This window comes from Gadus chalcogrammus, chromosome 8 (genome assembly GCF_026213295.1).
Source record: "Gadus chalcogrammus isolate NIFS_2021 chromosome 8, NIFS_Gcha_1.0, whole genome shotgun sequence".
Lineage (NCBI taxonomy): Eukaryota > Metazoa > Chordata > Actinopteri > Gadiformes > Gadidae > Gadus > Gadus chalcogrammus.
In genome coordinates, this window is record NC_079419.1 from 17,474,827 (window position 1) to 17,479,826 (window position 5,000).

The following is a 5,000-nucleotide window of genomic DNA, read 5'->3' on the forward strand; positions in this document are numbered from 1 at the left end:
CCGCGACCTTGCAAACATTTGCATCTGAGATTTGTTTGCCCTGGTGTGGAGAATCAGTTGCATATTCCGGGCCAGCTTGTTCTGCTGTCCGTCACGTGTATAATTTAATGTTATGGCAGATACATCTGGCTGAGGGTGGCAGGATCTGCATGAAATCTACCTTTTATAGCCAGTCCAATCTTCTCCCCCCCTACCCACACAGAGGCACACATCACACACACACACACACACACACACACACACACACACACACACACACACACACACACACACACACACACACACACACACACACACACACACACACACACACACACACACACACACACACAAACAAATATGCATGCACACATATGCACATACACACACACGCACACACGAACACACACATGTGCACACATATGCACATTTACAAACACACACACACACACACACACACACACACACACACACACACACACACACACACACACACACACACACACACACACACACACACACACACACACACACACACACACACACACACACACACACACACACACACACACACACACACACACACACACATTTGCACACTCATACACATACACATGCACATATGCTCCCTCCAATTCCATCATCCTTGTCCAACTTCATTTCCTTCCCCTGTTTAATCTCATGTTGCTATCACAGCCCTCGCCTGTCCTATTAATCTGTGGCTGGCCCTGGCTTTAGTAGAGCAGCAAGGAGCACGAGACCCCCACCCCCTGTCCGTTCACGCACAACCTAATGTTACTCAGTGAAGCTACTCGCGCTGAGTCATCTTATACCATGTTACCAGTTACTGAATGTTACTCACATAATGTAAGGTAATGTTACTCTGTGTAACTCACATAATGTAACGTTACTCAGGCAGCCACATTATGGAACGTAATGTTACTCAATGCTACTCAAATATTGTAACGTTACTCACGCAGTCACATTATGTTACGTTACTCAATGTTACTCACGCAATGTTGTTACTCACGCAGAGTGCCATTATGTAATGTAATGGTACTCACACAGTCACATTATGTAATGTAATGTTACTCAAGTATTGTAAGGTTACTCATGCAGAGTCTTATTATGTAAAGTAATATTACTCACGTATTGTAATGTTACTCTCACAGAGTCCCATATTGTAATGTTTCTCACACATTGTAATGTTACTCACACAGTCCCATTATGTAACGTAATGTTCCTCAACGTGACTCACGCTGTAACCTCGCAGTCCTGGGACCTCAGCGTTACAGCTCGAGCAGGTAGAGGAGCCCGGGTACCTAACCCTAACCCTGAGGGGCAGAATGGCGCTGACGGCCGGTGACTTTATCGGCGGTGGGCGGGGGTGACCTTGATGAAGACTGTCCAACGCCATCGCAGCCTGTCTGCACTCAAGGCCCCTTTCAAACACTTAGCGTCCCCGGGCGCCACCATGCACCCGGCACCACTCCAGTGGGTTCTACCAGCCTTCAGCGGGCAGCTGCGCCCCCCCACTCGAGGCCTCCCAGGGACGGGGGGGCCTGTCTCCGTGTACAGACATACTAGGACCGCTCGGCTCCGCCCGGCCGCCCCTGTCCGGCCTGCCAAGTCAATCAGCGGGACGCTGCTCGATAATTACCGCAGGCTTCTTAAATCACGTCGGCACTTCCACCAGACTGTGAGCGGAGGAACGGAGCTCTTCGTGTATCACGGGCGCTTGGCGCGGGGCCGCGGGTGTGAGACGGTGGAGCCCTGCCAGGGGCTTTCTCTCTCCATCTCCGGTCATTTCTCTCTCTCTCTTTCCCCCGTCTTCCTCTTTATCTACTTGTTTCTCGCTGTATTTCGCCTGCCCTTGTGTTAACCCTCCCTTGTGTTAACCCCCCCCCCCCCACATCCGTTCGTCAGAAGTGGCACAAAGCTTTGACCTTGTATCCTGTGTGCACAGACACTCAAGCAAAGCAACCCAAATGCACCAAACTGACTCACTACAGGCACGCACACACCCCCCCCCCCCCCCCCCCCGGTGAAAGGCCTTTCAACACACCACTGTTCGCTGCAGCCTTGGGCGTGCACCCGGCTGTGCGTCCCCTCGGCCCCGGCGTGGCGGCGGCGGCGGCCCCTAGGGGGACGTGGACAGATGTGGGGCCAGGGGGGGGACCCGTCTCTGAGGAGGAGGAGGAGGAAGGGAGCGGGGACGGACAGGAAGTCATGAACACAAGGTTGAATAGATAATGGCTGGCGGTGTGCGCCACCAAACATGTTCTGTCGGAGAGGGATATCTCGAGACGTTTGAAGAGAAGCGTTGGGACTTTTATGCTGAGCGAAGGTGCTAAGACGGTGTGTTTTTCAGCTCATCCTCTGAGTACACACAGGGGTGGTGGCGGTCCCTGACTCCAGCCCTACAGGGACCGGGCGATGGACAGGAGAGGAGAACCAGGGGAAATGTAGAGGAGACACTGATCAACACATTATACACTTTCAGCCCCTGCTGTGTCTTCTGAGAAGGCAGGGGGGAAATCAGCCAATCAATCGAGAGGAAAGATCCGTGGTAAAAGGGAAACCAGGGGGGCATAGGGAAGAGACAGATGGTGCAATTTACCACAAGCAACAAGGGTTAACAGCCGGTGGAGAGAGCCACGGGTGGTGTTCTTCAATGGTAGAGAGGCAAGAAGAGGAGTTGAGAGAGAGAGAGTTAGAGAGAGAGAGAGAGAGAGAGAGAGAGAGAGAGAGAGAGAGAGAGAGAGAGAGAGAGAGAGAGCGAGAGAGAGAGAGAGAGAGAGGGGGGGGGGGGGGGGGGGGGGGGGGGGGTGAGATGTTGAAGGATAATCAAGGAGAGATGGTGGGGGTGCTGGTGATGCTGGGGTAGGGTGGGGTGGGTCGGAGAGGTGTGCAGAGTGCAGAACAGGTTATTTGAGAGGGTTTGATTGGGATGTGTGTGTGCGTGTGTGTGTGTGTGTGTGTGTGTGTGTGTGTGTGTGTGTGTGTGTGTGTGTGTGTGTGTGTGTGTGTGTGTGTGTGTGTGTGTGTTGTGTGTGTGTGTGTGTGTGTGTGTGTGTGTGTGTGTGTGTGTGTGTGTGTGTGTGTGTGTGTGTGTGTGTGTGTGCTGAAGGAGGGGGCGCTCTCTCTCTCTCTGTATCAGTGTTTGTACAGTGTGTGTGGATGACGGCTGACCTTGAGAAATGCACCAAGAAGCTGAAGGATGCAAAACGCAGAGTGAGAGGAGCGAGTTCGGGAGAGGGAAGTTGTCATACACTTGTAGCACACTATTAGTGTGTACGTCTTTGTGTGTGTGTGTGTGTGTGTGTGTGTGTGTGTGTGTGTGTGTGTGTGTGTGTGTGTGTGTGTGTGTGTGTGTGTGTGTGTGTGTGTGTGTGTGTGTGTGTGTGTGTGTGTGTGCCGTAGCTCGCGGTCTGTCCGGGGTGTAATAGTTATTTTACTATTAATTAATAGTTATTAATTAAAACCATAATTTCTGCCTGGACACAAAGCCGACCGGTTAATTGGTGGAATTTGACTTTTCCATCTCTGACCGTTGTTTGTCAGAAGCTCTGGAGCTGCGCACACCCCCGCACCAACACGAGCACACACACGCACACATACAGTCACACACACACACATGTACATACGCTTCTCACTCTCATTCGATTATTTCTAGCTAGCCATTTTCTCGCTTGTTCCGACACTCACTCCTTTCATTTCCCATTTCGCTAACTTTAATTTACCTCCATCGGCTCACCTCGGTTCAGCTGTGACCCCGGGCACAAACACACCTTTTTTCATCTCCTTCCACCCCGCTCTCTCTGTCTCTGTCTCTGTCTCTCTCTCTCTCTCTCTCTCTCTCTCTCTCTCTCTCTCTCTCTCTCTCTCTCTCTCTCTCTCTCTCTCTCGCTCTCTAACTCTCTCATTATGTCTCTATCTCTCTCTCTCTCTTTTTCACACTGAGTTTTCATTAAACAGAGTGTTTAATCATCAGACTGACATCTCCTTTACTCCTACAAAATGCAAATGAACATTTATGTTCTCTGTTGTTTGGGATGTGTTGCCTCCATGCCGAGAATGGTTCTGTATTAATAATAGTTTGCTGAATCAGTGATGAATGAACACTGGCCGTGTTCAACAATGTTTTCCTCTCTCTGCTTTCTGAGCGTTTTATTGCGACGATGCAATGAAGGTCAATCCGGTTTGGATAATGAAATAGGGGTAATTCAGAGTAATTAGATTCATTACGAGGTAATGAACACAGCAATGGGACGGTTGAAAATTGTGTGTGAGTGTTTGATGAGAATAGATCACAATTCTGATCCCCAGTCACTGGGAAGTCTTCATTACACTCCTCTGTCCAATCTGCTCTTCCACCTCTCCTCTGTCCTCTAATCCTGATCACTAGGGAGTCTTTAGGTACGCATGTCCCATCCACCTGTGTGTGGGTGTGGGTGTGTGTGTGTGCGTGTGTCAATGTGTATCTGCATGGCTAGGTGTGTGTGTGTGCGCCCAAGTGTTGGTGTTGTTATCTGTGCATTTGTGTGTGTGTTTGCTGGTGCTTAATAATCTGTTGTGTGTGTGTGTGTGTGTGTGTGTGTGTGTGTGTGTGTGTGTGTGTGTGTGTGTGTGTGTGTGTGTGTGTGTGTGTGTGTGTGTGTGTGTGTGTGTGTGTGTGCGTGTGTGTGTGTGTGTGTGTTCACTCTGGGGTTTAAGTATGCATTAAAGTGAGTGGGGGTGAATTAGAGATAGTGCTTGCGATTGAGTGAGCCACGATGAGTGAATGTCCGTTTGCCCGGCTGACCTCCCACCGCCCCCCTTAGCCCCCTCTAGCCCCCCCCTCCCCCCGTCCTACTCAACACCTGCCCTGGCGGAGGCACTCGTGTTCCGCAGGCTTCATTAAATGTTGATGTGGGTCAGAGAGAGACGCTGGCTCACCTGTAGAGCAGCCCGCTCCCCCCCGGCCCCTGAAGACACTAATGCGGGTCAAGAACATTGCCCTTCCTGTGTACGTGTGTGTG

At 50.9% G+C, this 5,000-nt stretch overlaps 1 protein-coding gene across 1 annotated transcript in view; it reads left to right on the top strand.

The window, feature by feature from the left end:
* Positions 1 to 5,000, top strand: part of LOC130387518 (leucine-rich repeat and immunoglobulin-like domain-containing nogo receptor-interacting protein 3) — a 24,996-nt gene that overhangs the window by 1,514 nt on the left and 18,482 nt on the right. The gene's annotated exons all lie outside the window — the stretch shown is intronic.